At 40.4% G+C, this 23,287-nt stretch overlaps 1 protein-coding gene across 2 annotated transcripts in view; it reads left to right on the plus strand.

Annotated features, from left to right (window-relative positions):
- The window catches only part of htr2cl1 (5-hydroxytryptamine (serotonin) receptor 2C, G protein-coupled-like 1), a 222,828-nt gene that overhangs the window by 120,829 nt on the left and 78,712 nt on the right, over positions 1-23,287 (plus strand). The window lies entirely within an intron of this gene.

Raw genomic sequence — 23,287 nt, forward strand, 5'->3', positions numbered from 1 at the left:
AGCGCCTGGCTTTTTAATGACATGCTAATAAGGCACTAACGACAGAGGGAAAAAAAGCCTAACAAGCTTTGCAATTAAAATGGCCAAAAAAATTTTCCTCCTCCTCTTCAGTCCTTCTTCTCTTCCGCTCCTCCCCAGGCGGGGGGTTGCCGGGCGTTTTGTCAGCCCTACTTGGTTTAAGTAGTTTTTATAATGGAGGCTGCCACATCAAGAAAGCGTCAGGAAGGATGCGATGTGCACATGAGAGGAGAGAGAGTGTGTTAAGTGTGTCCTTTTTGTTTCGTTTCCAATAATGTTCCCGTATGAGAGAGAAGGGCTGTGTCAGAATGCTGAGTAAAAGTCTCTGGAGGGTTGCCTACACACAAACACACACACACACACACACGGTGTGGGCGCACAGAAACCCACTCGCAGTTTTTGTGCATTTACACACAAAGCTGTGCACTCTGGTCCTCCCACTCGCTCTGCTTTCTTCTTCACCTCAGAGTCTTCGCAATAATGCGAAAGGACAAGGTCTCTGAAAAATTCAAACGGGAGCGGGAGCGGTAGAGAAGAGGGAGAAAAAGGAAAAGAGATGGTCCCCGTCACGAAGGGGATGAAGGGTCACCCCGTGTCCACGTCGTTAACATAAATTATCGAACGCGTCTCTGTCAAGCTGCTGCCCATCCACCCTCTGCCCCTCATTAAATATGAACGTGAAGCCCTTGCGGTGTGCGTTAGGGGAATGTAAGTGAAAAGTGGCCAAAACATGAACTTTCAGCATATGCTGTATCCTCTGTGACGCTTTCATTGCTTGTTGTGACCAAATTCAGTCAACAAGGGAGCCAATTTTCAAGACCGTGTGCTTTTTTTTTTTTTTCTTGGTGAAGGAAAATTGGATGCTGTTCATCTCTGAGTATTGTGTAGTTTGCATTGCTGGCAAGTCTCTTATTAGTCTCCTCGGCAACACTAACACCAGACTCATCTGTACTGAATAGCATGAAAAAGTCACAGCACAGTACTTTGGATGCAACGTGGACGCACAAAGTCGGCACGGCTGCTGATCAAAGAGCTTCAGTCCCATGTTTATTTAATGATTCACATGTGGCGTAAATGAACTGACTCCATCTTATCCAATCTCTTTTTCTCTATTTTTACTTGGTAGGCTTTTCCTTTGAATTAGCATTGTAGGCATCAGAAACTTTTAAACATCTGGAGATCATGTGTAGTCCTTTTATTACTGCATGTGTGTTTATATAAAGGTAAAGGCTTCACTCGTCTACCTTCACACACATATGAATGTTAGGAGTGAGTATATGGGAATTTTGACCATTCTGACAGAAGCACACTGGACGAGAAGGCCTGGCTCACAGTTTTTGCTCTAATTCATCCCAAATTCAGTCGAGTTGAGGTCAGGACTCTGTGCAGGCCAGCCAAGTTCTTCCACACCATAATCGCTCATCTAATAATAAAATGGAAGATCAGATCATTAAATAATTTTTACTGCCTGTTAGCCAGCTACTGTGGTTATTTAAGGTACTTGCAACCATATTTTAGTTAGCAAAACCTACCAGACACTTTGTGTAGAAGTAATTCCACCAAAATTGGTTGAGTCACACGTGGCTAGAAGAAGTGCAGTCAGATAACTTTGACCTCTTCTCTGTGGAATTGTTTTTCACATCGGTCAGCTATGTTTGGATGTCTTTTTTCCTTAAATCAACAAAATCCCTTTTGAGAACTGCATTTTGTTTTATCTTGGGTTGTCTTTGTCTAATATTGAAATTTGATTCATGATCTAGAACATGCTCCTGTGATAAATATGCAAATATTAAGAAAAAGAGCAAATACTGTCTCACAGCACTCTGTGTGGATCCATCCACTGTGGCGACCCCACGTGTGAGCAGCTGCACGAAGCTTTTAATGTCATGAACTTTGACATTTAACGTGCTAACTGAGGCTCACACAGGCTGAGATGTAGCTCTTGGGTTTTTGTGTAGTTTCTCTGAACATTGCTCAGTCTGACCTTCGAGTTCACTCCTGTGAAAACTGTAGCATTGTGTTAACTCACACCCGACTGCTCCACAGCACAAAACTGCCAAAACGTCTGATTTTATAGAGGTGCTCACCCTTCTTGATGATAAATTGGCTGGCTGCTACTTATACTCTTAATTCCCAAAGAAGCAGTAAGGAGGTACTTAGTATTTCAAAGGACTGCACAGAGTCCTGTGAAAACTTTGTTTCTGACATTACTGCCTGTATGTCTGTATAAGGCAACATGTCTTTTCTCCCCATGGATGTGTTGCTGTCTAGCAAACACATGCACGCAGGCAAGAAGAAACAGTGCCTTGTAGAGTCATCGCAGCCACCTCTGAGCACCGCACAGTGCAGTTTTTAGTGGCAGCTGTGTTAACTTTATTATCTGCTAAGTGCTCAGATTGTACAGAATTTGTTTGTTGAGCCTGTCTATAAATCAGGATTACAAGCCTGAAATGCACAGCCACACAAACGCTCAGCTCTTAATCTGCTGTGCAGACAAAGTAGCAGCAGCAGCATAAAAAGGAGCCGTGCATTCATAAAAAAAAAACTTTAAGTTGTGTTTGTATGAAGTTTCTACAAATCCGTGATCAGGAGAAACTCTTGGTCGTGAATTATTTCTTATGATGTCACCTTTATACAGTTTGCAGCAACCTTTAAAATATAATCTTTGCTTTGGTAATAGATAGATAGATTTGGACTACGTTTGGAGAGTTGGACTGTCTTTTAATTCTTCATGGCACAGGTTCCTCAGAGATTCTGGTCAAACATTTGGCTGCAGTGTTACACATCTCCCAAATTTCCAGTTCTACCACATCCCAAAGATGCTCTATTGGATCTATTGGACTGAGAGTTTTTAGGAAGTGGAAAGTTTAGGAGTGACGGCAGTGTTTTGAGATGTGAGAGATTTGCGACGTTTAGCGCAAATCTTGTGTAGTCAGTGTGCAGTGTAGTCAATAGTTTTGTTGTGTGAGTTAGAACAATGAGGCGACTGCTGAATGTTACAGGAGTGAAACATCTCCTGTTGTCAGGCCTGCAGTTATCAGGCTGTTGTTCTCCTTTATTCTCATAGTGGACAGAAATTATTTTTTGGAGTGGCACAAATAATTTGTGTGGCATCAAATTTGATGCAGAACAGCTGATTGTTCTGTAAATAGTTTGAAATGTTTATTTTGAAAAAACGCCTTGGCTGCATTTTTAGGTAAACAGCTGCAAAAAACGTTGTTGTTCGCATAACTCAGTTACTTTTTTGAAGAAGTAATTATATAATAATTGCCCAACATTGGTAATTATATACTGTATTTTGCAGACAGAGAGTTACAGACTCTCTCCCAGACCACAGATTCATAATACAAGTCAGAGCTTTATAAAAAAAAAAAAAGAAAGAAAAAGAAAGTTGTGTTTTCAAAATTGGAGTTCAAGTTATTTTTTTCTTCCAATAGTGTTAACATACTACACAGGTTATAAACAAGAATTTTTTTTCATTGTAAGTGGGCTAAAGCAGTTAATTAAAAGTAGTCCGACATAAATGTAAATGCTGTAATTTGATAAGGAGGTAATGCTTAGTAACCAGTAATTAGACTACTTTTCTATTGTTATTTTGGAAACAAAAGAGAATCAAAGGCATTTTGTGCACTGCGAATACATAAGTTCAGATTTCAAAAGATCTCTACTCTTTCAGATCACAAACGAAGCGCCGTGCTTTGGGCCAAAACAATCTTTAAGGACACGTTCAAAGCTAAGGTCAGGCAGTCCGAGGATGTTGAGTAAGGTGTGTATCAACGTGCTGGTAACATGTAACACCAGAGCATTAATCCAGAAAAACACAAAGTGAATTTCATATTTAAAGACCAACTTTGAAAACAAAAAATAGACCTGAAAAATCACAGCCAGTACTTTAATTCCTGTTCTTCTTATAGTCCTTAAACTTCAATTTCATTCCTCACAGCAGGAAAATTGTCCTACAGCCAGAGACGCAAAGATTTATTTATTTTTTGCACCAGCTTTTATAGGGGGAGACGTGGTGTACGCTCTCAGGCCGTCAGTCTGCTGCAGGGCTAACACAGAGACACAGACAGAGTCACACATGTGGCCAATGTTTTTGGACTGTGGGAGAAAGCCGGAGAACACATGCAGACACCTTCCACACAGAAGGGTCACAGTTGGCTGATGGATTTAATTTAAACGGTGCATTGTTCTTGTTTTAAAAAAAAAAAGAAAGAAAAGAAAAAAACTGGAGTTCATCCAGTCATTTCCATGCCACCTAATCATCCCTGCTAATGGATTATTCCTTTAAAATAACTCATGTTCAGAATAATTCATGCAGATCGGGGCAGTCCAGTAATTTTATGGGACTCTCTAAGTGTGTGGTGCAGCAGGTTCCTGTCAACACATGGCCAAAAAAGTAATGAAGGAAGAGGTAATAACAGAGTCTGTTGTAAACCTACAGATTAGGGTCAGGAGCTTTACACACACCCTTACTAACGTAGGGCAGTTTTACATAATCCTGTATCACATAGTACTCCCTCTCAAATCCACACAAACCGGACCATGAGCAGAAACAGAAACTGCACCCATGCTCAGAAAGAGAAACTCGGTGACTGTTTATATTGGAACTGTGAAGTCTTTCTCTGTACTCGGACTGGAAAAATCTCCAAACATGTTATGATGACATTGTTAATGTCAGGCTTGCACTGTTAGTGAGAAAACTGGGGAGTTAAATCGGCTCACAGACTGTATGAGCAGAGAAAACATGAGTTCCAGGCTTGATATTTTTCTCTTCTTAAGTTGGGAAAGTTGTCCTCTTTTTTCCCTCACAGCACATCCAAGGTGGTCACGCAGCTCTTGGCAGTACATGTTTCTCCTGCATTTTTTCAAATATGCAGCAATAACCCTTTAAACCCTAACCCGTCAGCATTTTTAGCAAGGGTGGGCAACTCCAGGCCTCAAGGGCCGGTGTTTTGCAGGTTTTAGACATCAACCTGGGTCAACACACCTGAATCAAATGATTAGTTCATTATCAGGCCTCTGGAGAACTTCAAGACATGTTCAGGAGGTAATTTAGTCAGCTGTGTTAGATCAAAGATACATCTAAAACCTGCAGGACATCGGCCCTTGAGCCCTGGAGTTGCCAACCCCTGGTTTAAAGGGTAAAATGCCACAATTGCTTTTGTTCCCTCAAGTTTTCCTTCAGGCAAAATCTGTAGATATTTTCCAGGTATCTATTTACCAGAAAAGAAATTGGAAATCAGAACAGCAACAGGAAGAAGGTCAACCCTAACTAAGTAAGACACGATAGACCTAAATTACAAATACTGCAAAAGCAATATATTACACAAAAGTGGTGAACGAATGATTTAGGGTAATTGCATTTTCATTTTGGAGCACGACTATGCTGAAGAAAGTCTCTCTGATGGCTCAGTCACACCTCCTTGTGACTATGTAAAAAGGCGGTGATTTTGCCATCATACACTAATTGCCAGTAGTGTGTCAACATAGTGGATGCCCAGAAGTTGACCAGTCAACACTCTCAACCGTTTTGATCAAAAGGTTGCCCTTTGGGAGGCAGCCTGTCTCCAAACACTAAGGACAGACTCCAGTCATCTTTGGGGTGTTTTCACACCTGCAGTGTTTAGTCCGTTTAAATTAAACTGTGGTTTGTTTTCCCTCTTGATGCATTTCTGCAGATATGAACACAGTAATCACTCTCAGGTGTGGACCGAGAAACTTCAGAGAAGGTGGCCTCTATTTGTGCCGTTTCAAATTAACTCCAGAACAATTCAATTATGCTGTAAACGTAATCTGACCTTAATCCAATTACTAGGTGTACTTTGATGTTAAAAACATCCTCTAGCCATGTATGCTTTGTATTCTGGGATGGAACAGGATGCTACAGATGTGCAAAAGTCTGTACGGGCTAGCAAGTAGCCTGGCCAACAAGCAGACTGAATATTCTCACATGGTTTGTAGTGAAGCATTTTGGTTCAGTTGGAGTTTTCTCTGCGAGAAAAGAAACCAAATCACGTGGAAAAGCTGCAAGCTTAAAAACATAGAGAGAGAGTGAGCTATAGGTGTAAAAACACCCTCACACAGACTGGGATAGGTTTGCTTATACTTGCTGCCTAATTTATAAACACAGATATGCGATGTGTCTCTTTGCAGTTGGGACTCATCTCAACTGGCTGTATTCTGGTCGTATTCCTATATATGCAGTTAAATTGCTGTCCTGCAGCAACAAATTGCATCTAGCTGACAACTTGACCCCAATCAGTCACAAACTGATAGCAGACTGATTTTCTCTTATGGCCATTTTATTGACTTCCTGACACATCAGAGTCGCTTTGAAGATGGCAACTGACTGCGAGTGGGCCTTGGTCCCTGTCTTCAAAGCAACCAGTTCATTGCCGAGTGGCAGTGATTCTGCTCATTCTGTAATCGCCAGCCACTGTTGTCTGGCCACAAAGTTATTTTGCCTTTGCTTTCTGCTCCTTCTCTGTCTTCATCTATCCCTTTTCTCATTATGCTCTCAGTCTCCCTCCTTGTTAATGTGACCAGTGACAGGATTCAGCACAATGAAACTACAGACGTCAGTGGATTCATCAAATGCCACCTACGCGGCATGTGCTGTGTACTAGTACTAAGGACGTGAATTGAAGGTGAAGGCTTCAGTATCGTCGCGCTCACCACTACACGCATGCCTTTCTCTCTTTTTCTGCCCTGGTGCCCTTTAGATGAAACAAGAGAGAGGGAAAAGGCAGAGTGTAGGGTTCAAGCAAAGCTGATACCATCCTAGTTCATCAAATTGTGGCATGCAGATAACATAAATTTAAACAAATGCCAGGACAAAGACAAATAGGAACCTAGCAAATGGGAGAAGGTGAGAGATCTAAAGATGTCTAAAAATGTGTATGTGTGTTCTACAATGGAATGTCTATTATCTGTGAAATATTTTCGAAATATGTCAACATTTAATGGATTTCATGTACGGTGGCCCTGAGAGTTCAAAGTTGCATTTTAACTTTAAAAAAAACTCCAGCAAACAGAAAATGGCTGCAAAAGCACACAAAATACAACAGATGCTGAATAAAACACAATATAGGACACAAACTGAAAATCTCACTCACAATGGAAGTGTTTGTGAGGGAACAGCTGCAGAAATGAACAGAAACCAAAACGTGCCGAGGATTGCACTGAGAGGCACTTAAAAGAAGCTGAGGGCTCATGGTGAGGGAGAAAAAGATGGAAGGTAGTGTGTGTTTTAATCATGATTCATGTAATACTGTAGATACATGTTTGCTATTAGCTGTTTACTGTTAGCTTGTCACTTCTGCAGCTGGTCAGTAGGGATAGGTATTGTTTAGGTTTTATCTGATACCAGTACCAAACCGGTACTTTTGAAACAGTGCCGGTGCTTAAACGGTGCTCGAACCGGTGCTTAAAGAATGAAAAACACAAACTTTGTCCAAAAACCTCTCATGTTCAGCTGTTTTTTTGTAAAAAGATAACAATGTTAGCCTTTTCTGCAGCTATGGGGCATATATGGTATCATTGTTGGTTGGAAGCAGTGCTTAATCAATGGGAAAAACAGAAACTTTGTCCAAAAACCTCTCATGTTTAGCTGTTTTCCACTTTTTCTTTGGTCATTTTAGCCTTTTTGGCCAGGGTGAAGGGAGTATCTGCCATCAAACAAGAAGACAGCCTCATGTAACTACAACGGTGTTTGCTAGTTCACCTTACATGCATTAATGTAATAACGTGGTTAGCCTACTCAACGTAAATTACACACAGACAACATTAAGCTACTCACGCAGAGAAGAATAGCTGCTGCTGCCATCATCATCCGTCATCATGTCTGCTACACTGGCAGGGCTAGGGGCCAGGACTCTCCTCTTCGGGTTTTTGGGGGACGTTGCTAACTCCGGGTCCGATAACAGGCACCACACCCGCAGTAGATGTGCTCGGTGTGAGGTCTCGCAGCAAGCTATCAAATACGGCGCATTTCTCAGCTTTTAACAAAACGCCATGCGTCGCCAGGTGTTTCATCGGATTTGAGGTGTTACCTCCTTTGACAGTATCACAGTATCAGCTTATAATAATGGCACCGGATACCAGTACCCATCCCTACTGGTCAGTCACATATCCGTATACTTGGGTTAGAAATAGATCCAGGGTGAAGGAACAATCCAAAAACTGAAAATCAGTGCAGCAGATATTGTGCATTGAATGACACAGGGAAATGCTATGGTTTGGGTATAGGTGAGGGTTAGGCCACCCTCCATGGTGTGAAATGATATGTGAAAAGCTAAACACGTTGTTTCAGCACTTCCCCATACCAGGCTGTAAAGCTGCTGCAATCTGGATTTTGCAAGTAACTGGTCATAAGGGGGAATTATGCTCCTGGAAAGGCAACAAGAAGACAAAAACCATTTCACAGTGAACCTTGTTTTACTGGTTAAACCCCAAATTCTGCATGGAAATGTATGAATCATATTTGAGTGGCAGGTTTGAAATGACGATGAACAAAGCAGTCAAAGTTATGCAAGTAGAGCATTACACAACAAATTACACAAAAGAAACAGCCGTGTAGCTGTCTCTGGGTGACCCTCGTAGGTGTTTGCCAATTTGCATTTGGTTGAAGCATGTCCCAGCCTTAAGTCACAGCTGAGACGCTCATGTGTCCAGTGGGCATTTGCTACAATCTGGCAGCACAAATGAATGCACTGTGGACATTTTTGTGCTGGAAATAATACAGGCAGCTACACTCTTCGTTTGGCAGAAGCCAAATGAAACTCCAACATGTCACAGGAGGACAGTTTGTTTTTAACAACCAAACAAATTTATCTTAACATGACCGCCATAGACGCAAGCGATTATTTCCATCTGCAGTAACATAGATCTATTGTATGTATCTATCACCCCAGCACAGAACAGAGCAGGCATTAATGCCAACACTGACATTGGTTTAGGTGGGTTACAAAGAGGCTTGCAGATGTGCAGCCATTGTAAGATAACTTATATAGCACACCCAACACAATATCTGACAAAAGCAGAGCTGTCTTTGTGCTAATTACATTATCTTGAATCTATATTATGTGTGATTGACTGTGTGTAACATGTGAAGAGAAATATATGAATTATATGGCATGTTCTTTACACTTATTACAAAATAAAAGGCCTACATTCAAGACGTTAGTGAGCAATGAAACAGAATCATTGTTTGTTTGTTTTTTCAGATCTTTGAGGCATCGTTCATTTCTTCTGAGAAAAACACGAGAGTCTGGATAAGCTCCAAAGATTGTAAAATTGAATCCCACTAAATATTTCACTTTGTTTTCATAAAACAGCAGCTAATCCAAGTTAATAGTAGATGTTTTGAGCTAATACAATATCACAGACACAAAAGTGAAGGAGGTGAGAAATTAAAATATCCTGAATGAACTTCCAATCTGGCTCATGCCCATGGTATTAGTGCTTTTGGCTCTTCCTTTCCCTCTTCGGGATAAACAGGTTTCAGTAACCAGGGTGCATGTGTGCTGAGGGATTTTTAGTTCCCTACACAATTTTAGTTCCCTATTTTTTATACTATATTTTATACCCTAGTTTTTGGACTATAAGGTGCACTTAAAATCCTTTAATTTTCTCAAAAATCTACAGTGTGCCTTATATATGAATTCTGGTTGAAAACAGAATTTATTAAATTTAACGGAGTTAGAAGTTAACAGGAAGTTAGCTCACTAGTTTCCACCTAAACATGATATGCCATGTTCTGACTGAGAGATTTCTGAAAAAATGTAATTGTACAGCTATGCTATCACTCCCAACATAAATGAAGACAGAAAACTAAACAGCAGTGACGTTTCAGGGTTACTGAAGTTGGACTAGATGGTATATAATGCTGTGCTACGTGATCGCTAGCAACACGGCTATGTTAGCATAACAAACAGTTATGCTAACTTAGCATAATAAACAGTGAAGCTGGAGGATGAATGCTAACTTTTTTCCACTCGATAAAAGTTAACGTGAGGGTTCCTGATGGTTAGGGACGAATGCAATCGCATAGCAGGATGCTGTAAACGGACCAAACTTCAGTCAGGAGAACAACTGAGATAATCCATCCACAATACGAGGTTACTCATTAATATGCTGCAACAACATAGGAACAGAGCAGCTACAAGAGAATTCAACATGAATGAATCAATGGTACGGAAGTGGAGGAAGCAAGAAGAATGAGTTGAGTAAAGTTTGGCTTATCTGACTGCTTTGTTTCACTTAATGGTATGTCTTATAACCTGAAAAATACGGTACATTAATACTGTTCATTAAAAATAAATGATTTTAGCAATTATAAGAGACGTGCATCAGCAAAATTAAAACAAGTTTCATTTATAGGTTATTTTTATTCCTTTATTTGACAAGCAATTTGATTATTAAGATGTTGGGAAAATTAAAAAATTATATTTCTGGAGGTTTCTCAAGAGCTAATTCATATTTGTGTGTGTATTTACATTTTGTCACGGGACAGAGGCGTAACTTAAACACAGGAAATGTATGTTTTAGTGGTTGGATTATTTGAAAATTTGATGGATGGGACAAAAAATTTCCCGCCATTGTACAGTGCCTCCCTGTATAACTGAAAGACTATTCAGATGTCTCCACGGGGGCCATATCATACTAAACTGTCTCACATAAATTGAACAAATTTGCCTTCACTTTTGCAAAAAACGATTTAGCTCTGATTCATTCATCTCTTCCTTTTTGCTTCCATGCTTCCATCTTATTTGCTCATTCAGTCTGAGCAAACAGCTAAAGTTATGAGCCTGAGAAGAATTGAAGGCGTTGATGGACAGAAAGAAAGATGAGGGCAGATAAAGGGGAGAGAATGCATCAGTTGTTTGACAGAGAGGAAGACCCTCATCAGCGCTAATGGATGCTGCAGAAAACTGCTCTGTAATGAACATTTTTATTACTTAGTTGTCCCTATGTGAGCGCTCCATGTGATATGAACAGTATGCTGGCCATCACCCCATCCATCTCCTCTGTGTCTTAGTTGCTCTGTCTTCTAGTGTGTGTGTGTGTGTGTGTGTGTGTGTGTGTGTGTGTGTACACATGAGGGTTTGAGAGAGCAGTTTGTGCTATTTATATTTGCTGGCCGAATCGTTTGCATTCAATAATAATGTTTGCTGGACTTCTGTGCACACTCTCTTGCAAATTATCTGTGTGTGTGTGTGTGTGTGAGTGTGAAAGAGAGAGAGAGAGAGAGGGAGAGTCACTGATACATATTCTGTTAGATGTGATCAGCTTGCTTATGTCCTGTGGTCAAATGTGCTTCCTTTGTTTTCAGCCTCTAATAAACAGCAAAAGTGGCTGTTTAAGGTGGAATGAAAGAACCTGAAATACAACAGCAGTACTTCCCTAGAGGGAAACCCAAATATAGAACACTGTTTAGCATTTAGAGTTTACATTTCTAGCTACCCAGCAGAGGCTGATTTCATTATGATCAAACTCTACAATTAATCATACTAAGAGCACTGCACATCCAAATTAAGGGTCTTTACAGACCAATTTATTAGATGGCCTCAGATGGGGTACTGGGATATAAAGCGATGCTTTCTCATAGAGTTTCTTTATATTTTGCTCCCAAGGAGTCAGGCTTTCTGGTAATTTTCAAGTGGTCTTGAACAATTTCGGAGTGTTTATATGGACATTGGCTGCGTTGCAAAGTGTTTTCAGCTGTGTTTGTTTCAAAAATTGTGACTGTAAAAGGGTTTTCTCATTGGCTGCTAACGTGACGAGCACAAATCACAAGCCAACGAGCACAACAGTGATAATTCTCCTTTCAAAAACGTAGAATGACCAAGATGTGTTACGAAATGGACGAAGTGAACGACTGAGCCCACATACTCCTCAGGAAAGCGTTTGCAGAGTTTTTGCCCTACACTTCTGTAGGACTGGAAGTTGTTTTGCAGTTACAGCTATCACCTTCTGATGCTTCCATCATGTCTATTAAAGCAGCGGTCCTTAACCATTTTATCGCCACGGACCGGTTTATGTCAGACAATATTTTCACAGACCGGTTTATGTCCGACAATATTTTCACTGACCGGTTTATGTTCGACAATGTTTTCACGGACCGGCCTTTAAGGTGTTGCAGATAAATACAACAAAATAAACCCAGTACTGGTACCAAAATAAAGAGAAGATAAACAGGAGAAAAAAACAGGGAAACCGAGTTAATGATAAAAATGATATAAAAATAATGCTAAAAAACCCTGAAAACCATCAATTTCACACCCGAGCCCCAACTCTCGCGGCCTGATACCAAATGACTCATGGACCGATACCCGTCCATGGCCCGGGGATTGGGGACCGCTGTATTAAGGAATTAAGCCGATACAAACAACATTATGCCGCTACACCATGTAGATGGTGGTCTTCAAAGCTCCGTGTAGCACTTGTGGACCACCAACCCACAATCTTTACATGGAACATAGTATCTTTTGCATGTAAAACCTAATAAATTTTAAAAAAATGATTGAAAGGTGAACATTTGTTAGCAATCAGAAGCTACAGTTTTAAAAAAGCCACAAAATAACAAGTAAACAATAAAATAGATAAACAGTTATTAGGCATGACAATATTGTGACAATTATATTGATCCCAGTATCCAGTCAAATAATACTATTGGTGTGTTTTTGTGTCATATTGAGAGTGAATAATGTAGAGAAAAGCCACAGTGATCCATCACAGCCATCCTGCTGCTGATGAACCTCGGGGCATAAAAAAACTGCCATAATTGATTTACCTCCACCCTTTAATCACTGTCGCCCTCTCTCTCCTTTCCTTCTTCTTTCTCCCCCTTGTTTTTTGTCCCCATTTGCCATCTTTTGCGAAGATGACAACATTGATCTTGTGTATTTGAGGAGCTGTCCCCTCTTTCAATAGCAATCTAATTCTCATTTTCACCATTTAAACAGTCAGGGTACCTTAAAAATGACATGTCAAGACTAATCTTTTCAGAGACTTTTGACTAGAATTAAATCTGTAATAAGGGAAGACTTTTTTGCCCTGTTTTCCTGTTATTTGCCTCATTGCATCTTGTCCTGCATTATAGTATAATAAATAGTCAGAGCTCTCTTAATCCCAAATGATCCCCTGTATAGGGAATAAGGGACTAAGCCTTCTGAATATCCTAAATAAAAGAAACTTGAAAAAGGAGGCGCTTTTGTAAACCTGAAATTCATTTTTTCTCAACTGTGGTCTTGACAGATCTTAAATGCATCTCACAAACATAGAAGGAGCAGTTTAAGCAGTCAAACCCACGCCACACCTATCTAAAGCAGAGAAAGCATGTTGTCTCACACTGATGTTCCAGCAGTAAATACACACATATACACACTTCCTCAGGTGATTAAAAGGTCTTCACTAAAACCCTGCTGGGTATTTCATTTCATGGTGCATTACCCCCTTCCTTTGTCTGTGCACTTGTGTGTTGTTGTGTTCCCTGGCGTGTGAATCCAAATCTAAGCCTTCATCCTTATGTTTTCCTGCTTGCACAATCTGCATCTTCTATCTGTAAATTAAGAGACACGCAGAGGCATCGGCGGATCGGTCCCAATTTGGATTTGCTATTTGTATTTGTGTTGCCCACGCCACGCTTTGTTGGTTGCATCTTCTTGTGTGTTGCATACCGATGAAGGTCAATTATATTGAATCGGACAAGACGCAGGCAGACAGTGATGAGACGCCGCAAGCCTGAGAGCCAAAGCAACCAGTGCGAGCGAGACAATGAAGGGCGTGAAAATGTGAAAATACAGCAAAGGAAAATTGATCAGTGATCAATTTAATTGGATCATTTGGAAAATGTTGTCTAATCTTATTAGTGCATTTACCCTAGGTAGCTTATCAATGCCAGGATGCTATAGCTGATGTCTTCTCTCTTTACTGCCTCCATGTCACCCTGTTTTTCTGCACATCCTCCTTCGCTACATCCATGAGCCTTCTCTGTGGTCTTCCTCTTTTCCTCCTGCCTGGCGGCTCCATATTTGTCCAGGGCTTAGATGTTTTGGGTCGTGTGCAGAGGAGGGTATTCCCCCTAAGCCTTCCCTCTCTGACTCTGTCTCCAAACTGCTCAATCTGAGCTCTTCCTCTGATGGAATCATTTCTAATCACTGGTCATAACCAACAATAATCCCATGTAGACCTTCCTTCTCTCTGTCATATCATATCCACCCTCCTGCCTTTCCTACTCTCTCACTGCCTCCTAACATGCCTTCCCCCCTTTCCTCTTGTCTTTGTCTTTCGCCAGCAATACCCTGTTTGCACACAGCACTGGAAGCCAAAGCATTAAGTAAAGCGCATCAAATCTATCAAGTCCCTCTCTTGGAAAGGCTTTCACAAGCAATTATTTATTTCTCCGATTCAACCATCGGAACATTAAGGCATGTTCACATGATTTTGCTATGGTGAAAACAGAGAAGATGTCAGTTTATAGTACAAAACTCAGAGTTTCAGAGTGGTCAGTACTTCACTGATGGTCTTGTGTATTGCCTAAACTGATATACTAGAGAGTAAATTGCTGTTCCATCAAAAAGAAAAGAAAATTTTCTTGAAAAAGGAAGCCGGAGTTTTGGATCAAAATTGTTGACATAAAATTTCTTCTATACCGTGTATAGCTGTATTAAACATAGCTTATGTTGGCATTGCAGAAACCGACAGGCAGACCAAATATCTTTGAAAAGGAAACATTTTCTGGCTGCTCCTTTGCCTCTTTCAGGTGGCTCCAAATAACATTGTTTACTGCTCTCCTCCCTTTTTTCCCCATCTGAGTCATCTCCGTCTTTCATTTCTGCCTCTTTGTGCCATCTCCTTTCTACTCCCTGACTTTCCATCACTGCTGATTGCAGCATGCGACCCGATTCCCACCTGTGTGTGCATGTGTGTCCAGTGCTTTAATTATGTTTGTCTGTATCTGTGTAGTTTTCTTCACAGATACAGACGTGTCTGTCTGTATCTGTCTTTCTTATATTGTCTATTTCACATTGTCTTGACTGAACAGAATGAATCAGGCTGTGTTTACACGCATATTGGACAGGTTTAAAGCCCTACATCTTGATGGATGAAATTTGGGTTTTTAAGCCCACTAGCAGTCTCATAGGTCTTGGCATGATGAAGATAAGCAGTACAAACCATGGCTGATCATTTCCACCTTGTGGAAAACTCAGCTTATACATAACAACCTCTCAAGAACTAATCCCCTCAACTTGCAGGCTGGAGCTAATTTGCATGAGCAGGTGGACAAGGCTTATCAAACATTACCAACGCATCATCACTTATACGTCAAGTTGTACCTCACATTTCTTCCCTGTAGAAGGCAATACATGCCGACTCATACATCAGTTCAATGCAACCCTGGACAATTTGGTCTTTTTCCTTCAGAACTGGTTCCTGGTTCAATTGGGTATGGTTGAATGACTTCAATTTACAGTTGTCTATTGTGTAGTGTGGTGTATTTTACAGTGTTTGAACAGAGTCCGCTGCAGGCGAATAGTGGAGGTCTCGGTGGAGACAGATTTGAATAATCCTAGTTTCGGCATAATAAAGAATGTAAAAGTGCAGAGTTACAGCCAGGCTCTTTAAATGCATGAAGTGATTATTTTCATTTAAAATGATTAAATATGTAACTTTGAGGGGCAGAAGTAATTGTCTATTAGCAATTTAATCAGCTTTAATAACATTCAAATATAAAGGCCCATCGGCAGTGTTAGTCATCTTTCCTTATTAGTGCGGGTCGAAGCTGCAAGAGGACTTTAGGTCTACAGTCAAGGGCAATGAGAGAAGACTGGAGGGTCTTACTGCTTAAAGACCTCCAGGAGACCAATTAGATAAGGGTATGGAGGGAGGAGTGATGGATAGACAGAAGAAGAAGAGTGCTGGGAGGGATGGGCTGATGAATTGTAGGGAGCAAGAAGTGGTATAGCCAGATGGAGGAAAGAGTCCAGTATAGCATCAGACGGACAGAATAGGAGAGGCACATTGAATGCAACAGGAAGAAACTGTGGAAAAAGGAAGAGATGACAGAATGCAGGAACACAAGAAAAGAGGCGGCCATCTGCGAGGCCTTAATTAGGCAAAGTGGTGCTTTGAGGTAAATGCTAATGCCCAGATGCTAACATAGCTAATAAAAATTTTAAAAGATTGATGTTTAGCAGGAACTATTTACCATGTACTCTCTCTGAGTTTAGTACTTCTAACATTTGCTAATTAGTATTGAACTCTGAAAGGAGTGGAGTATAAAGTGGAGTAGCGAACCAAGCATTTATGATCATTCTGACTCTTGATGCATGCCTCTGAACTGAACATGGTGCATCAATTTAGGACCACAAAAGAAAAAGCTGTTGACCTCAACATGCATTATCTACCACACACATCAGTTAGAGGCAATTTGAGGTCCAGTATCTTCCCCAAGAACACTTGAGCCTTTGGACTAAAGGAGCCAGAACCACCAACCTTTCATTCCCATTTCGAAATCACAGACATCTGTGTGGTTGCATTAAGCAAGTGTCAGCTAATAAAGCTCCGAGCCTAAAGGATAGATGAGAATCAGGCTGCAGATTTCTGGTAACTTTTTCTTTTTAATTGTCTTTTTTCCCAGTCTTTATCCCTACTGACACTGGATTAGACTTCATGGAGCTCTGAACCCACAGAAGGATTTATACAACTGTTCACATTAAGCAGTAATGCTCCCCAAGACTTTGATATGTAAAGTGAGTTGTGTTCCCTTTTAAGGGACCACCAGTACCATTACAAGTCATCCTGAGGGGAACGTGGTTTTCATTGACCTCTGGTGTCAGCTGAGGTAATACTTATTCATTACAAACCAAAAGAGAACAATTCCGGGAATCACCTGAGTCATTAGGATTCACTGTCATCCATCGCTTGGCTTAATTATTATATTAGATTTTAGATTTTAGTCTGGACTAAATTGAAGACTGAAAGGCAGTCATTTGCCATTTCAGGAGCTTCCAGGCTTAAAGTCCTCTGGCACTGTATCGGAATTCCGGTGTAGGGCAAAATTAGATTTACGTACATGGTAGCATGTTTATGAAATAGTCAATTGAATTCAGTTTTATTTATATAGCACGCAAATCACAACAACAGACTCCTCAAGGCACTTTATATTGTAAGGTAAAGACCCTACAATCAAGCAATCAAACAACCCTTGTTTGATGGCTGTGCAATCACCTTGTGATCAAAAGGGGTGGGCTGCATGTTCAGGTTGTTGTACACTCAAGCTATGGGCGATCAGCTAGTCATTATAAGTGCTTGCAGTCAGTCTCGAACTACCGATTTTTCCTAGTCACAAGGAGTCATTGCATAGAAAGAAGCAACTTCCGTAGGATATTCCTTATGGCTTTAAAAATTGATTGGCTTTGGATACAATCACATTGAGATTTTTGACTGAGGAAACAGTGAATGATGCATTTTTGTTTTGGTTCAAACATTTAGGAGCTAACCGTGCTAACGCGGTGCAGCCCTCACACGGGGTGATCCGCGTTAACTCGCTGACGGAGTTTTGCCGCGTTAATGCGGTTATGGCGTTAACGTCATTTTCAATCCAATTTGACGAGATTAACGCTGACAGCAATAGTTGCTTCTAGTTTGCTGCATTTATTACTTCATTATTATACTTCTTCAAATGTTTAGTTTTCTTATTTTTACCATCAGTGGTGCAGAAAAGGTAAGAACTGGTTCATGACGTTACACCTGAATACAAAACATTAAGCTGGCCCAGACTTTACAGAAATGTTTGCAGGTACAGGAATTGTGTTGGTTTAATGCCATGCTTAAAGGGGTCAAAAGAAAGGTGGCAACTGAAATGAGGCATAAATATAAGACAACTCTTTATTGTTATTGCATAGTCATACTTAGTACAATAATACAACGAAAGTGGAAAAAGGCAGAAATGCAGAAAAAGAAAGAAGGGAAAGGAGACAATGTGTGTTGGGGAAGCTAGTGTAAAAAAAGGCAAACAGATGCACGTACTGAGAAGAATAATTGTAACAAATGCCACATTAATAAATAATGATAGCAGTAGAATATGATATATATAAAAAATGAGACAAAAGAAGTATGTGATGGTGTTATGGCTGAATGGAGGTTAAATGTGAGCATTTTCAGGTATTGCCATTCCCCTCACCTATTAATGTCAGCATCCATCAGCACAGACCTGACCTCCACACCAATGTGGTTGGATATACTGTACCTGTGTGTCTGTGTGCAGTCGTAAATCTTTCAAATCCTCCCGCAGAACAGAAAGTCCTTGTACAAAATAGCATGTCCTTCCGCACTTGCAGATAAAAGCCTCAGTGATGTACCGTACGTGATTCAGTGCAACACTGGCTGAAGCCGATCATCGTCAATAACAATACAAACATAGTACAAATTGGTGATTTGTTGGACTGGAGTACTGAGTACATAAGATCTGCACACAGCGAATGAACACAAAGGTCATTGTTCTGAATGTCCTACATACATAGGCTATCATCACCATAGTAAGATGCCCCGTACCGCCACCTTTATATTTTGTTTAAAGAATGAAAGCAATATCTTGTTTCTTAAAATTGATTTGCGGTTTTGTATTGCATATTCCTTTCATGTTATTGTGTTAGGTCTTTGCGTCATTAAAACTCAGGTGGTCAGCACAGACTCTGACATGTGAAGCTAATCGGACGGCCGTGTTTGTTTTGTCAAAAGTCAATCTTAGTAGCACCTTTTTTACTGCAGCAGCAGCAGTAACAAAGCACAGATATTAAGAGTTATAACAGCGATTATTGCTGTTTGGTTCAATTTAGGGAATCGTCAAACCTCGTGGTTCCAAACCTGTGATCTGTTATTCCATTACTTTTTTCATGGATTTCATATATCAGGAAAACTCAAACTCCAAGATTAAATTGTCATCTTTTTCTGTGATAGTGTAGTGGTTTACACTCTTCTTAATAAGCAAAAGAACCCCCGTTCAACTCGTGTACTCATCAGAGTAGTCAACATTTTCCAGTCTTCCATTATCTAAGTTTGGTGACATCTGTGTGGTTGCATTAGGCAAGTGTCAGCTAATAAAGCTCCGAGCCTAAAGGATAGATGAGAATCAGGCTGCAGATTTCTGGTAACTTTTTATTTTTTTATTGTCTTTTTTCCCAGTCTTTATCCCTACTGACACTGGATTAGACTTCATGGAGCTCTGAACCCACAGAAGGATTTATACAACTGTTCACATTAAGCAGTAATGCTCCCCAAGACTTTGATATGTAAAGTGAGTTGTGTTCCCTTTTAAGGGACCACCAGTACTATTACAAGTCATCCTGAGGGGAACGTGGTTTTCATTGACCTCTGGTGTCAGCTGAGGTAATACTTGTTCATTACAAACCAAAAGAGAACAATTCCGGGAATCACCTGAGTCATTAGGATTCACTGTCATCCATCGCTTGGCTTAATTATTATATTAGATTTTAGATTTTAGTCTGGACTAAATTGAAGACTGACAGGCAGTCATTTGCCATTTCAGGAGCTTCCAGGCTTAAAGTCCTCTGGCACTGTATCGGAATTCCGGTGTAGGGCAAAATTAGATTTACGTACATGGTAGCATGTTTATGAAATAGTCAATTGAATTCAGTTTTATTTATATAGCACGCAAATCACAACAACAGACTCCTCAAGGCACTTTATATTGTAAGGTAAAGACCCTACAATCAAGCAATCAAACAACCCTTGTTTGATGGCTGTGCAATCACCTTGTGATCAAAAGGGGTGGGCTGCATGTTCAGGTTGTTGTACACTCAAGCTATGGGCGATCAGCTGGTCATTATAAGTGCTTGCAGTCAGTCTTGAACTACCGATTTTTCCTAGTCACAAGGAGTCATTACATAGAAAGAACCAACTTCCGTAGGCTATTCCTTATGGCTTTAAAAATTGCATGGCTTTGGATACAATCACATTGAGATTTTTGACTGAGGAAACAGTGAATGATGCATTTTTGTTTTGGTTCAAACATTTAGGAGCTAACCGTGCTAACGCGGTGCAGCCCTCACACGGGGTGATCCGCGTTAGCTCGCTGACGGAGTTTTGCCGCGTTAATGCGGTTATGGCGTTAACGTCATTTTCAATTCAATTTGACGAGATTAACGCTGACAGCAATAGTTGCTTCTAGTTTGCTGCATTTATTACTTCATTATTATACTTCTTCAAATGTTTAGTTTACTTATTTTTACCATCAGTGGTGCAGAAAAGGTAAGAACTGGTTCATGACGTTACACCTGAATACAAAACATTAAGCTGGCCCAGACTTTACAGAAATGTTTGCAGGTACAGGAATTGTGTTGGTTTAATGCCATGCTTAAAGGGGTCAAAAGAAAGGTGGCAACTGAAATGAGGCATAAAGATAAGACAACTCTTTATTGTCATTGCATAGTCATACTTAGTACAATAATACAACGAAAGTGGAAAAAGGCAGAAATGCAGAAAAAGAAAGAAGGGCAAGGAGACAATGTGTGTTGGGGAAGCTAGTGTAAAAAAAGGCAAACAGATACACGTACTGAGAAGAATAATCATAACAAATGCCACATTAATAAATAATGATAGCAGTAGAATATGATATATATAAAAAATGAGACAAAAGAAGTATGTGATGGTGTTATGGCTGAATGGAGGTTAAATGTGAGCATTTTCAGGTATTGCCATTCCCCTCACCTATTAATGTCAGCATCCATCAGCACAGACCTGACCTCCACACCAATGTGGTTGGATATACTGTACCTGTGTGTCTGTGTGCAGTCGTAAATCTTTCAAATCCTCCCGCAGAACAGAAAGTCCTTGTACAAAATAGCATGTCCTTCCGCACTTGCAGATAAAAGCCTCAGTGATGTACCGTACGTGATTCAGTGCAACACTGGCTGAAGCCGATCATCGTCAATAACAATACAAACACAGTACAAATTGGTGATTTGTTGGACTGGAGTACTGAGTACATAAGATCTGCACACAGCGAATGAACACAAAGGTCATTGTTCTGAATGTCCTACATACATAGGCTATCATCACCATAGTAAGATGCCCCATACCGCCACCTTTATATTTTGTTTAAAGAATGAAAGCAATATCTTGTTTCTTAAAATTGATTTGCGGTTTTGTATTGCATATTCCTTTCATGTTATTGTGTTAGGTCTTTGTATCATTAAAACTCAGGTGGTCAGCACAGACTCTGACATGTGAAGCTAATCGGACGGCCGTGTTTGTTTTGTCAAAAGTCAATCTTAGTAGCACCTTTTTTACTGCAGCAGCAGCAGTAACAAAGCACAGATATTAAGAGTTATAACAGCGATTATTGCTGTTTGGTTCAATTTAGGGAATCGTCAAACCTCGTGGTTCCAAACCTGTGATCTGTTATTCCATTACTTTTTTCATGGATTTCATATATCAGGAAAACTCAAACTCCAAGATTAAATTATCATCTTTTTCTGTGATAGTGTAGTGGTTTACACTTTCCTTAATAAGCAAAAGATCCCCGGTTCAACTCGTGTACTCATCAGAGTAGTCAACATTTTCCAGTCTTCCATTATCTAAGTTTGGTGACTCCATGGTGTCATGTGAAGGCTGTAAGCAGGCAGGAGTGGTAGTAGGAGGACCCAATGTGCAGACAGTCGGAGGCAGAAAGTAACTAAAACTCAGATTTATTGCTAAACTCAAACGGTAACACACTTGCAAATAAACTTACGCAGACAGAACACACAGCAAGAAGAGGGCTAGATCGCAACACAGACACAGAGAAACACAGGGCTTAAATACACAGAGGGAGCAATCAGGGAATGAGTAGCAGGAGGGAAACACAGCTGGGGAAAATCAGGCCTAACGAGACAAGGAAAGCAAAACCAGATACATTAACATAAGACATGGACCTTCAAAATAAAACAGGAAACAGACTGAACTTATAGACACAGACTCAAAAGCAGGCACTGTAACAGAGACGTGGGAACAGGGCAGACACAGACACAGAATAGAGGGAGTATGGAAACCCAAACCTGAGAACTACATAATCAAACATCAAGAAGAACTGGGGGGAAATTAGAAAACCAAAACCAAAACCTTCACAAAAACAAACTAAGATAAGAACACCAATAAAAAGGTACAAAACTGAAACCACTAGGTCAACGACCCAGGTACCCTAACACATGGAAATAGTTGCCTCAGTTTCCTGGGTTTTTTTAGGAACAGCAGTGCCACCTGGTGTTCTGCTGCTACAGCCTCAGAGGACCAAACGAGGATGATGTGTTGTAGGTTCTTCTTCTTAAATATTTTGATTGTAACAGTTGGTCATTTAAGTTAACTTTTGCTTTCCTCTCCGCTCGAAGCAGTCTGCCCAGTCTCCTCTGCTATAACTGCTACTGGGTGGGTATTTTCACTTTCAAGCTATTCTCTGTAAAGCTTACAAATGTTTATGTGAAAAAATTCACTTCCTGAAGGACAAGATGTGGCATGGAAATTGGCAAAGCACGCCCCTTTTATGGCTACACTCATGTAGTGAATGTGTAAGAGTACGACAACGAGAAGTAAACAAACGTGCTTCAAAATGTGATCTGGGTTTAAGCTTTAAAGAGCCGAGGAGCGCTCTTGTTCTCCTTCAGCACGCTCTATATAAGGTAAAAGTGGAGTGGCAAAGGATCAAAGGATAACGAAAAAGAGGAGTGGGGGTGTGGAGATATAAATATCTAGAGCAACAGAGAGATGAGGACGCATCCCTCCCTTTCCTTCCTCCGTCAAATGTCTGCTTTTCAGTTTTTCTCCTCCACTTAAAATTTACTGGGAGGCATGGGGAGAGATGGATAGACTGAGAGGAAGAGGCAGCGTGAGAGATGGAGGAGTGTGTCGCTGCCTACTCAAGGGCAAAGAGCACCTTGACAGCCTTTCTTGAGGAAAGACTAGTCATGTCAGCCTCTCCTCTCTGTGTGTTATTCTGTCTCATATACAATTTCTTTTCCTGTCAATTTATTTCTTATTTCTCCCTTGCTGGTTTCACTTCCCTTTCATATAGGAAACCTGAGCAATATGCACAACTGTTTGTTCAGAAAACTTTATTTAAAAAGGAAGTTCAGAGCAGCTCAGCCTAACACTCCTACTGAGGAAGCGACCGCAAACGCATCAAGCATTTATGCATTTGTGTTCAGTTAAAACACGTGTCCTGTTATTTAACTATTGTTTTCACTCATTTTGATAAAAGCAACATTTT

This window comes from Neolamprologus brichardi, chromosome 3, assembly GCF_056152115.1.
Source record: "Neolamprologus brichardi isolate AB-2024 chromosome 3, ASM5615211v1, whole genome shotgun sequence".
Taxonomy (NCBI): Eukaryota; Metazoa; Chordata; class Actinopteri; order Cichliformes; family Cichlidae; genus Neolamprologus; species Neolamprologus brichardi.